At 45.3% G+C, this 12,014-nt stretch overlaps 1 protein-coding gene across 4 annotated transcripts in view; it reads left to right on the forward strand.

The window, feature by feature from the left end:
* Positions 1 to 12,014, forward strand: part of DACH2 (dachshund family transcription factor 2) — a 680,850-nt gene that overhangs the window by 460,207 nt on the left and 208,629 nt on the right. The window lies entirely within an intron of this gene.

The following is a 12,014-nucleotide window of genomic DNA, read 5'->3' on the forward strand; positions in this document are numbered from 1 at the left end:
CCTGTCCCAGTTTACTTCTACCCCTGTAGTATTTTTCCTCCATAGGTCAATGTCCCTATGCCTCTATAAGAGGGAGACTATGGGAATGGGAATTTTTAAGTGCTCAAAATACACCAAATGACATAGATAAATTGTATAGATAAAAATTTTCTTTATTTTACAGATTAAAATCTACAGTGGCTTGAAAAAGTATTCACACCCCTTGAAATTTTCCACATTTTGTCATATTTACAACCAAAAATGTAAGAGTCGGTTCACACTATGGCGACACGACTTTGGGGGCGACTAGTGAAGTCGCCGTGCACCGTGACTTCGGCGCAACTTCCACGGACTTCACATAATGGAAGTCAATGCAAGTCGCTCCGACTTCGGTCAAAAGTAGTGCAGGAACTATTTTCTAAGTCGGAGCAACTTGAGTCGCTCCTATTAGAATGGTTCCAATTGCACTGAATGGACCGCGACTTGTCAGGTGGCCAAGTCGCCTTGACAAGTCGCGGTAGTGTGAACCGGGACGAAATGTATCATATTGGGATGTTATAGACCGACACAAAGTGGCACATAATTGTGAAGTGGAAGGAAAATGATAAATGATACAAATAAATCTGTGAAAAGTGTGGCTGCATTTGTATTCACCCCCCGGAGTCAATACTTTGTAGAACTGTCTTTCTCTGCAATTACAGCTGCAAGTCTTTTTGGGGATGTCTCTACCAGCTTTGCAAATCTAGAGAGGAACATTTTGCCCATTCTTCTTTGCAAAATATCTCAAGCTCTGTCAGATTGGATGGAGAGCGTCTGTGAACAGCAATTTTCAAGCTTTGCAACAGATTCTCAATGTGATTTAGGTCTGGACTTTGACTGGGCCATTCTAACACATGAATATGCTTTGATGTAAACCATTCCATTGTACCTCTGGCTGGATGTTTTGGGTCGTTGTCCTGCTGGAAGGTGAACCTCCACCCCGGTCTCAAGTCTTTTGCAGACTCTAACAGGTTTTCTTCTAAGATTGCCCTGCATTTGGCTCCATCCATCTTCCCATCAACTCTGATCAGCTTCCCTGTCCCAGCTGAAGAAAAGCATCCCCACAGCATGATGCTGCCACCACCATGTTTTACGGTGGGGATGGTGTGTTCAGGGTGATGTGCAGTGTTCGTTTTCTGCCAGTTTTTTGCTTTTCATGCCAAAAAGGTCTCATCTGACCAGAGCATCTTCTTCCACGTTTGCTGTGTCCCCCACATGGCTTCTCGCAAACTGTATATGGTACTTTTTATGTCTTTCTTTCAACAATGGCTTTCTTCTTCTCACTCTTCCATAAAGGGCAGATTTGTGGAGCGCACGGCTAATAGTTGTCCTGTGGACAGATTCTCCCACCTGAGCTGTGGATCTCTGCAGCTCCTCCAGAGTTCCCATGGGCCTCTTGGCTGCTTCTCTGATGAATGCTCTCCTTGCCCGGCCGGTCAGTTTAGGTGGACGGCCATGTCTTGGTAGGTTTGCAGTTGTGCCATACTCTTTCCATTTTCCCATGATGGATTGAACAGTTCTCTGTGAGATGGTCAAAGCTTGTGATATTCTTTTATAACCTAACCCTGCTTTAAACTTCTCCACAACTTTATCCATGACCTGTCTGGGTGTTCCTTGGCCTTCATGATGCTGTTTATTCACTAAGGTTCTCTAACAAACCTCTGAGGCCTTCACAGAACAGCTGTATTTATACTGAGTTTAAATTACACACAGATGGGCTCTGCTTACTAATTAGGTGACTTCTGAAGGCAATTGGTTCAACTTAATTTTAGTTAGGAGTATCAGAGTAAAGGGGGCTGAATACAAATGCAGCCACACTTTTCACATATTTATTTGTAAAAAAAAAAAAAAATTCAAACCATTTATAATTTTTCTTCCACTTCACAATTATGTTCCACTTTGTCATGGAATGACACAGTGGCGTAGCATGGGTTGTGAGCACCCGGGGCAAGGCAAGTAATTTGCGCCCCCTAACCTGTGGATTTTAGCACTCGAGTCTCTTCCACTAGATTAGTTGCCCTGCTAAGTGTCCAGCGTGCCCCCTTTCAATGCAGAATGACCAGCGTGCCCCCTTTCAATGCGGAATGACCAGCGTGCCCCCTTTCAATGCGGAATGACCAGCGTGCCCCCTTTCAATGCGGAATGACCAGCGTGCCCCCTTTCAATGCGGAATGACCAGCGTGCCCCCTTTCAATGCGGAATGACCAGCGTGCCCCCTTTCAATGCGGAATGACCAGCGTGCCCCCTTTCAATATGGAATGACCAGCGTGCCCCCTTTCAATGCGGAATGACCAGCGTGCCCCCTTTCAATGCGGAATGACCAGCGTGCCCCCTTTCAATGCGGAATGACCAGCGTGCCCCCTTTCAATGCGGAATGACCAGCGTGCCCCCTTTCAATACGGAATGACCAGCGTGCCCCCTTTCAATGCGGAATGACCAGCGTGCCCCCTTTCAATGCAGAATGACCAGCGTGCCCCCTTTCAATGCAGAATGACCAGCGTGCCCCCTTTCAATGCAGAATGACCAGCGTGCTCCCTTCAATGCAGAGAGACCAGTGTGGCCCCTTTCATTGCAGAATGACCAGCGTGCCCCCTTTCATTGCAGAATGACCAGTGTGCCCCCTTTCAATGCAGAGAAACCAGCATGCCCCCTTTCAATGCAGAGACTTACCTGCAGCGGCGGCTTCTCCTCAGTTCCCCGCGTCTCCTCGAGTCCTCCCCCCTCCTGCTCGGCAGCTCGGCCAATGAGGAAGCGGATCCTACTTCCTGATTGGCTAGGAGGAGCGAAATCTGTAACAGCGCCAGACTGCTGACTCTGCTCACTCGCTGCTAAACTGACTGAGCGAACTGTTATTTCAGAGTCAGACAGAGTGCATAGGTGTGCGCAGCCTACAGCATTAGGGTGTGCACCTCAACCACATGTGCATGTGTATTATATATATATATATATATATATATATATATATATATATGAATATATACACACACACTTTTATAAATAAATGTAAACAAACATTTAAGGGGTATTAAAACATTTTTAATTAAACAATTATCAATGTATACCATAGATCCCATTTAGAGCAGGGTCCCCATAGATCCCCTTTAGAGCAGGGTCCTTATAGATCCCCCTTTACAGCAGGGTCCCCCATAGATCCCCTATAGAGCAGGCCAGGGTCCCCATAGATGCCCATTTAGAGCAGGGTCCCCATAGATCCCCCTTTAGAGAATGGTCTCCATATAATCTATGGGGACATTTCTCTAAAGTGGGGAATCTATGGGGACCCTGCTCTAAAGGGGGATCTATGGGGACCCTGGCCTGCTCTAAAGGGGATCTATGGGGACCCTGGCCTCCTCTAAAGGGGATCTATGGGGACCCTGCTCTAAAGGGGGATCTATGGGGACCCTGGCCTGCTCTAAAGGGGATCTATGGGGACCCTGGCCTCCTCTAAAGGGGATCTATGGGGACCCTGCTCTAAAGGGGGATCTATGGGGACCCTGGCCTGCTCTAAAGGGGATCTATGGGGACCCTGGCCTGCTCTAAAGGGGATCTATGGGGACCCTGGCCTCCTCTAAAGGGGATCTATGGGGATCCTGCTCTAAAGGGGATCTATGGCATAGATCCCCTTTAGAGCAGGGTCCCTATAGATCCCCCTTTAGAGCAGGCCAGGGCAGGTTCCCCATATAGATCTCCCCCTTACAGCAGGCCAGGGTGAGGTGAGGTCCGGACCCTGGCCTGCTGTAGGGGGGGATCTATATGGGGGACCCCAGAGTGACCTAACCTCACCCTGGCATGCTGTAAGGGGGGATAGATCTTTTCAGTTTTCAGTGTTCTTCTCACACATTCCTACCTTTTTTTTCCCCTGTCCAAGACCCGATCACAGCAGGCTAGGTTTTCTCCTCGAGTCCCCCTAGGATTTCCTCCTGCAGTAACGTCTGACCGTCGTCTCCACTGGCTCTCTCCTCTCTGGCCTCTCATCTGCCACCGCTGCCAGGTTCTTCTGCTGCTGCCTGGCCTGGTGGTTCTCTCCCGCGCTCAGCGCTGCGCTGGGCGGCCGCTGCAGGGGTTAGTCCCTCCCCCAGATAGTTCCTGCACGCCTGGCCTGTCTCTCCAAACACCCCCCCCCCCCTCCCCCACAGTGGGCGACCCGGCGGCTCGGATCGGATTCGGGAGCCGAGCTGCACAGCCACAGCCAGCACTGTGACTGCAGTGAGAGAGTGAGTGAGCCAGGGCAGAGAGCTGCGAGTGCGAGCGGGCGGCGGCAGCCAGCCTAAGACAGTGTGAGTGACAACTGAACTGACATGACACTGCGGAGCGCCGAGCGGATCATGCGCCCCCCCCAGATGTTGCGCCCGGTGCGGCCGGCCCCCCCTGCACCCCCCACGCTACGCCACTGGAATGACATAAAGGACAAAAGACAACAAAGACGCAAACTTACATACTGTATCGGTCGGGCTTTGGGAGGTACAGCCAATTCTTGGGCTGTGTGCCTCCGAGCCCTGTTCATAAATAAATATGGGGAAAAATAAGGGGGAATAATCTGGGTAGATATGGGGTATTAGAGGAATCTGCATTTATGGATAAAATAAGGGGATAATATTGTAATCCATCATAATATAATATGAGGTCAGGACTCTGTGCAGGCCAGTCAAGTTCCTCCATGCCAAACTCACTCATCCATGTCTTTATGGACCTTGCTTTGTGCTCTGGTGCACAGTCATGTTGGAACAGGGATGGGCCATCCCCAAACCCCTCCCACAAAGTTGGGAGCATGAAATTGTCCAAAATGTCTTGTTATGCTGACACCTTAAGAGTTCCCTTCACTGGAACTAAGGGGCCAAGCCCAACCCCTGAAAAACAACCCCACACCATAATCCCCACTCCACCAAATGATTTTGACCAGTGCAGAAATCAAGGTCCATAAAGACATGGATGAGCAAGTTTGGGGTGAAGGAACATGTCTGGCCTGCACAGAGTCCTGACCTCAACCCGATAGAACACCTTTCGGATGAATTAGAGTGGAGACTGAAAAGGATACCCCGTTGTATAGATAGCTGCCCTCCCAGATTTGTTCTGAAGCCCATTACTTTAGGTCTCCAGTCCAGCGCTGTACAAATACATTTTTGGAAGTACAGTACATGTAGTAGAAAGAAGTAAAATATTTTTTAAAAAGTTTATAAATTAAAAAAATAGCTTTTTTTTTAAATTAAGTAGAGGTGGAAAGAGGACATTACAATGCCCAGTCTCACAGTGATGTACCAGCATAGATCTGTCATTTAAAATGAATTTGGGGAAAAAAAATAAAATAAAAATAATTATATATATATATATATATATATATATATATATATATATATATATATATATATATATATATATGTATATATATATATATATATATATATATATATATATATATATATAAATCATTTATGAATATTTCCAGTCTGCTGGTTTAAAAAAACTATTATTTACAGAGCTCAGTAGCTCAAGCGCAAATAGTTCTGGTCTGGTCTCCAAGTGATGTAACAGCATAGATCTGACATTTAATATTAATTTGGAAATTATATATAAAAGACATATCACATCTGAATATTGAAGGTTTACAGTTTGAATAAACCTTAGTTTTTTTGCTTTTTTAATAGTAAAGTATCAAATTATAGGGTTCTGTAGCTCAAATTCAAATTGCACCCCCTAATGAATCTGCGGATTAGCTCCTCAAAATCTTCCCTTCCATGCCTGCTCATTTCATTAGGAGATCATTTTAAAATTCAGTTATGGGGAGATAGTCTGAAAGCAAACCACTTCTTCTCGGCTTTCTCTTATGTTAATGTGATTTATGTGATAATAGTGTCATGGGGCATACCTAATAAAATAAAGATTTTAAAAATAATAGTAATTTTAAAAATTATTTGTAAAATAAAGATTAAAAAAATTAAAAATATATCCAATATTCATTTCAAAAGGTATAAATGAAAAACATGAACATAACACTGACGCAAAACCATTATTAATGAGCGCATTTTTATATACTTCAAGATTTTATGACATTGCCTTTCAAACTCCAGCTCCAAGAAGAAATCAGACAAATGAGGGCAATGTTAGATTGGCATGTTAATTATTAGGTATTGTTTCTTACTTACATTTTTAATTATTCTGCCGTATGCCCAGGAACCTTCGCGTGTAGCTGGGAATCTGAAAGAATCAAAGGACGGCAGGAAAAAAAATAGCATGTAATTGTCCCAGAATCATATTTAATATCAGGCTAGATTGTTGTATAATTCATTGTAAAATTATAGTGGGAAGTAGATCATAAAACAAGAAGTCTATGATTAATTCATTAATTTATGGCGCGGACATAAAATCAGAAATGTCGTCCAAAATTAATTTTAGCCCAGAATTAAATGATGTGAAGTATGCAACGAGGCCATATATATTCCAGATATATGCGGAATTTATCCCTGGGTAATTAGAATAGATGAGAAGTCAGGGCTGTGAATGATCACTTTTCCATGTAAAATAATATTTCTGTCCAAATTTTATGTGCTCGGCTCAATGGTAGGTCAACATTTTTCTTGAGCCGAAAAGTTTGAGATGTAATGAGTGGCCGGGCACCCCCCGCATTCCCACTTTTATTTTATGGGCTCAGATATTTGGTTAGTTACAGTTTCAGCAGAAATGTAATTATGTATTATTGTTACATTTGGTAAGTGATGAATTGTTACAATGTTCCCTTCCTGCAAATCTGATTTACGAGCAAATTTATGATAATCAGATCCTTCTCACAGGTTACGTCAAACCATATGTAAGGCACATTTACATTTTTAAATAGAAACTTAAGTCTTTTGTTTTTTTTTTTGTATGCCAGAGAGAGAGGTTGGGTAGATAAAAATATGAATTTGTGGTTTAAAAACCTTTGTTGCGGAGTGACTGTGCTTTTCTTTCTCAATGGAAGGCTTTGGGTCATCTAATTTAATGTTTTATCGCAGCTGTCTCTCTCCAGTTATTCTTTTTTCTCTACTGTCCATCTTCCTGTTTCTACTTGTCCCTCTTCTTCTCACTACTTGTCCCTTTTCCTCTCTTTACTTGTCCCTCTTCCTCTCTCTACTTGTCCCTCTTCCTCTCTCTACTTGTCCCTCTTTTCCTCTCTTTACTTGTCCCTTTTCCTCTCTTTACTTGTCCCTCTTCCTCTCTCTACTTGTCCCTCTTCTTCTCTCTACTTGTCCCTCTTCTTCTCTCTACTTGTCCCTTTTCCTCTCTCTACTTGTCCCTCTTCCTCTCTCTACTTGTCCCTCTTCCTCTCTCTACTTGTCCCTCTTCCTCTCTCTACTTGTCCCTCTTCCTCTCTCTACTTGTCCCTCTTTTCCTCTCTTTACTTGTCCCTTTTCCTCTCTTTACTTGTCCCTCTTCCTCTCTCTTCTTGTCCCTCTTCTTCTCTCTACTTGTCCCTCTTCTTCTCTCTACTTGTTCCTCTTCTTCTCTCTACTTGTTCCTCTTCCTCTCTCTACTTGTCCCTCTTCTTCTCTCTACTTGTCCCTCTTCTTCTCTCTACTTGTCCCTCTTCCTCTCTCTACTTGTCCCTCTTCCTCTCTTTTTTTATCCCTCTTCTTCTCTCTACTTGTCCCTCTTCTTCTCTCTACTTGTCCCTCTTCCTCTCTCTACTTGTCCCTCTTCCTCTCTCTACTTGTCCCTCTTCCTCTCTCTACTTGTCCCTCTTCCTCTCTATACTTGTCCCTCTTCCTCTCTATACTTGTCCCTCTTCTTTTCTCTACTTGTCCCTCTTCTTTTCTCTACTTGTCCCTCTTCCTCTCTCTACTTGTCCCTCTTCTTCTCTCTACTTGTCCCTCTTCCTCTCTCTACTTGTCCCTCTTCCTCTCTTTATTTATCCCTCTTCTTCTCTCTACTTGTCCCTCTTCTTCTCTCTACTTGTCCCTCTTCTTCTCTCTACTTGTCCCTCTTCTTCTCTCTACTTGTCCCTCTTCCTCTCTCTACTTGTCCCTCTTCCTCTCTCTACTTGTCCCTCTTCCTCTCTCTACTTGTCCCTCTTCCTTTCTCCACTTGTCCCTCTTCTTCTCCCTACTTGTCCCTCTTCCTCTCTATACTTGTCCCTCTTCCTCTCTATACTTGTCCCTCTTCCTCTCTATACTTGTCCCACTTCCTCTCTCTACTTGTCCCTCTTGCTCTCTCTACTTGTTCCTCTTGCTCGCTCTACTTGTTCCTCTTCCTCTCTCTACTTGTCCCTCTTCTTATCCCTACTTGTCCCTCTTCCTCTCTCTACTTGTCCCTCTTCCTTTCTCTACTTGTCCCTCTTCCTTTCTCTACTTGTCCCTCTTCCTCCCTCTACTTGTCCCTCTTCCTCCCTCTACTTGTCCCTCTTCTTCTCTCTACTTGTCCCTCTTCTTCTCTCTACTTGTCCCTCTTCTTCTCTCTACTTGTCCCTCTTCTTCTCTCTACTTGTCCCTCTTCTTCTCTCTCTCTCTACTTGTCCCTCTTCCTCTCTCTCTCTCTCTCTCTCTACTTGTCCCTCTTCCTCTCTCTCTCTCTCTACTTGTCCCTCTTCCTCTCTCTCTCTCTCTACTTGTCCCTCTTCCTCTCTCTCTCTCTCCTTGTCCCTCTTCCTCTCTCTCTCTCTCCTTGTCCCTCTTCCTCTCTCTCTACTTGTCAAGCTTCCTCTCTCTAGTCTCTACTTCCTCTCTCTACTTATTGCTGTTCCTTTCTCTATTTGTCTCCCTTCCTCTCTCTACTTGTCCCTCTTCTTCTCTCTACTTGTCCCTCTTCTTCTCTCTACTTGTCCCTCTTCTTCTCTCTACCTGTCCCTCTTCTGCTTTATTCTGTCCTTCTTTCTCTTGTCCCTCTCCTTGACCCTCTTCTTCTCTCTACTTGTCCCTCTTCTTCTCTCTACTTGTCCCTCTTCTTCTCTCCACCTGTCCCTCTTCTTCTCTCTACCTGTCCTTCTTTCTCTTGTCCCTCTCCTTGACCCTCTTAAATCTTTCTACTTCCCTTGTCACTCTTCTTTTTTTCCTGTCCCTCTCTCTCTCTATACTTGTATTTCTTTCTCATGTCCGTCTATCTATTTTTCTTGTTCCTCTTCCTTTTTTTTTCCTGTTACTCCTTCTCTTTCTTCTCCTGTTCTTCCTCTTTCTCCTGCCCCTCTTCCTCTTTCGTCCTGTCCCTCTACCTCTGTCTACTTGTCCCTTTTTCCTCTTTTTGTTTTTTCTGTCCCTGTTCCTCTTGTGTCTTTCTTTTGTCATTTTTCCTCTTTTTCCTGTCCCTATTCTTCATTTTGGTCTCTCTGCCTCTTTCTCCTGTCTCTCGTCCTCTTTCTCCTGTCGCTTTTCCTCTTTCTCCTTCCCCCTCTTCCTCTTTCTCCTCCCAGTGTCATCTTAAGAGCATTATAGGACCCCGGGCAATGCAGTGCACTGGGGCCCCGCCTAAACAATCAACCACAAGAATAAAAATGCAAATGATCGATAAGGCGATATTTATTGGTACAGCAGTGCCAGGCTAATGACAGCTTCCAAGTTCGGCGGCTGGGTCCAGGGAACACACACGGACGGGAGTCAGACTCGACTGTCCTGTGTGTGCCTGTTCCCATGGAAGGGGACAGGCATTCCTGCAGTTGTGGGCTCCCCTCCACAGCCCAAGTGGCCTGACAGCAGCGCAGGGCCGACAGGCGCTTGCCACCTGCTAAGTTTGGCCGTGGGATGCACACGAGAGTCGGGACTAATGCTTGACCTGGGCTGGGCAGATAGGGCCCCCTAGGCAGGTGGGGCCCCCGGGCAACTGCCCAGTGTGCCCATTCTGTAAGACAGCCCTGTCTCCTCCCCCCTCTTCCTCTCTCTCTCTCTTTCTCTTGTCCTTTTACCTCTTTCTCATGTCCTTCCTTTTTCGCCTGTCCTCATTCCTCTTTCTGGTTCTCCTGTCCCTTTTTCTCCTGTCCCTCTTCCTCTTTCTGCTTCTCCTGTCCCTCTTTCTCTTTCTGCTTCTCCTGTCCCTCTTCCTCTTTCTGCTTCTCCTGTCCCTCTTCCTCTTTCTGCATCTCCTGTCCCTCTTCCTCCTCTTCCTGCTTCTCCTGTCCCTCTTCCTCCTTTTCCTGCTTCTCTTGTCCTTCTTTCTCTTGTCCCTCTTCTTCTTGCTCCTGTCCTCCTTCCTTTTTCTCCTTTTTCTTTCCCATTCCTCCTTTTCCTCTTTCTTCTTCTCCTGTCCCTCTTCCTCTTTCTCCAGTTCCTCTTCCTCTTTCTCCAGTCCCTCTCCCTTCCTCTACTTGTCCATTTTTCTCAGTTGTTCTGAAGCTGGACATACATGGTTTATTTTTCTCCGCTGGACATACATGGTTCAGCCAACCGGCAGAATAAAAAAAAAAAACCTACAATTCCCCATCCACACATTCAATATGGTGCATCCTTCCCGCTGTGTCATTGTATTCTGATGGTATTGGGACTCCCCCACTATCAGAATACACTGATCATTGTTACAGCACATTGGCTGCATGCTCTGATCAAGCGAAAAATTTCCAGCAAGACTATTTGGGAGAAGTTGATCAATAGATTGACTTGATATTAACGGGAACAGCCATACATGCTTTGAAATTCGTCCAGTTCCTGTTACTTCGATTTCTGCATGGTCAGCTATCCTTCTTCTTCTCATTATTGTCCCGCCTTCTTTCTGCTATCCCTCTCCCTCTTAGTTTCATCTCTCCCACTTTCACACTTTCTCCCTCCGCTGTCCCTCCTCCTCTTTTCTCTCTCCTCTTTCTCTATTTTCCCCTCTCTCTCTTTCTTTCTTTCCCTCTCTTTCCCTTTGTTTTTCTCTCTCTCTCTCTCTCTCCAACTGCCTTTCTCCCTTTTTCTTTCTTCCTCTTCCTTTCTGTTTCTTTCCCTATCTTTTTTTTCTTTCTCTTTCTTTCCCCCTTTCTCTATCTCTTCCCCCCACCTCTTTCCCACTTTCTTTCCCTCTTTTACCCCCCCCCTCTCTTTTCTCTATCATACTCTGTTTCCTTTTCTTTTTATCTTCCCCATCTTCTCTCTTTCTCACTTTCTTTCTCTCTCTCTCCCCCCCTCTCTCCACCTGTGCCCCTCACTTTCTCTTTCTTTCCTTCAATTGCCCACTCTCCTAATCTCCCTTCTGTTTCTTTCTCTCTCCCCCTCACTTTTTCTTTCTCTTTACCTTTGTCTGTCTGTCTGTCTCTCTATATATCTATCCTTCTTTCCCCCTTTCTCTTTCTCTCTCTCTCTTTCTCTCCAGCTCTCCCCCCTCTTTATCTCCCTCTCCCCTCTTCCCCCCTCTCTTTTCTTTCTAGCTCCTCCACCTCTCTCACGTTTTCCCTCTCTTTCGTTTCTTTCTCTTTTGTTTTCTATTTAGTTTTTTCTCTCTCTCTCTCTCTTGTTCTCTCTCTCTTGTTCTCTCTCTCTCTCTCTCTCTCTCTCTCTCTCTCTCTCTCTCTCTCTCTCGTTTTCATTCGTTCTCTCTCTCTCTCCTTTTATCTCTCTCTCTCTCTCGTTTTCTCTCTCTCTCGCTCTCTCTCTCATTTTCTCTCGTTCTCTCTCTCTCTCTCTCTCTCTCTCGTTTTCTCTCTCTCTCGTTTTCTCTCGTTCTCTCTCTCTCGTTCTCTCTCTCTCTCTCGTTCTCTCTCTCTCTCTCTCTCTCTCGTTTTCTCTCTCTCTCTCGTTCTCTCTCGCTCTCTCTCTCTCTCGTTCTCTCTCGCTCTCTCTCTCTCTCGTTTTCTCTCTCTCTCTCGTTTTCTCTCTCTCTCTCGTTTTCTCTCTCTCTCTCGTTCTCTCTCTCTCTCTCTCGTTTTCTCTCTCTCTCTCGTTTTCTCTCTCTCTCTCGTTTTCTCTCTCTCGTTTTCTCTCTCTCGTTTTCTCTCTCTCTCTCGTTCTCTCTCTCTCTCTCTCGTTTTCTCTCTCATTCTCTCTCTCTCTCTCTCGTTTTCTCTCTCTCGTTCTCTCTCTCGTTCTCTCTCTCGTTCTCTCTCTCGTTCTCTCTCTCGTTCTCTCTCT

Source organism: Pelophylax lessonae (genome assembly GCF_965119305.1).
Source record: "Pelophylax lessonae genome assembly, chromosome: 7".
NCBI lineage: Eukaryota > Metazoa > Chordata > Amphibia > Anura > Ranidae > Pelophylax > Pelophylax lessonae.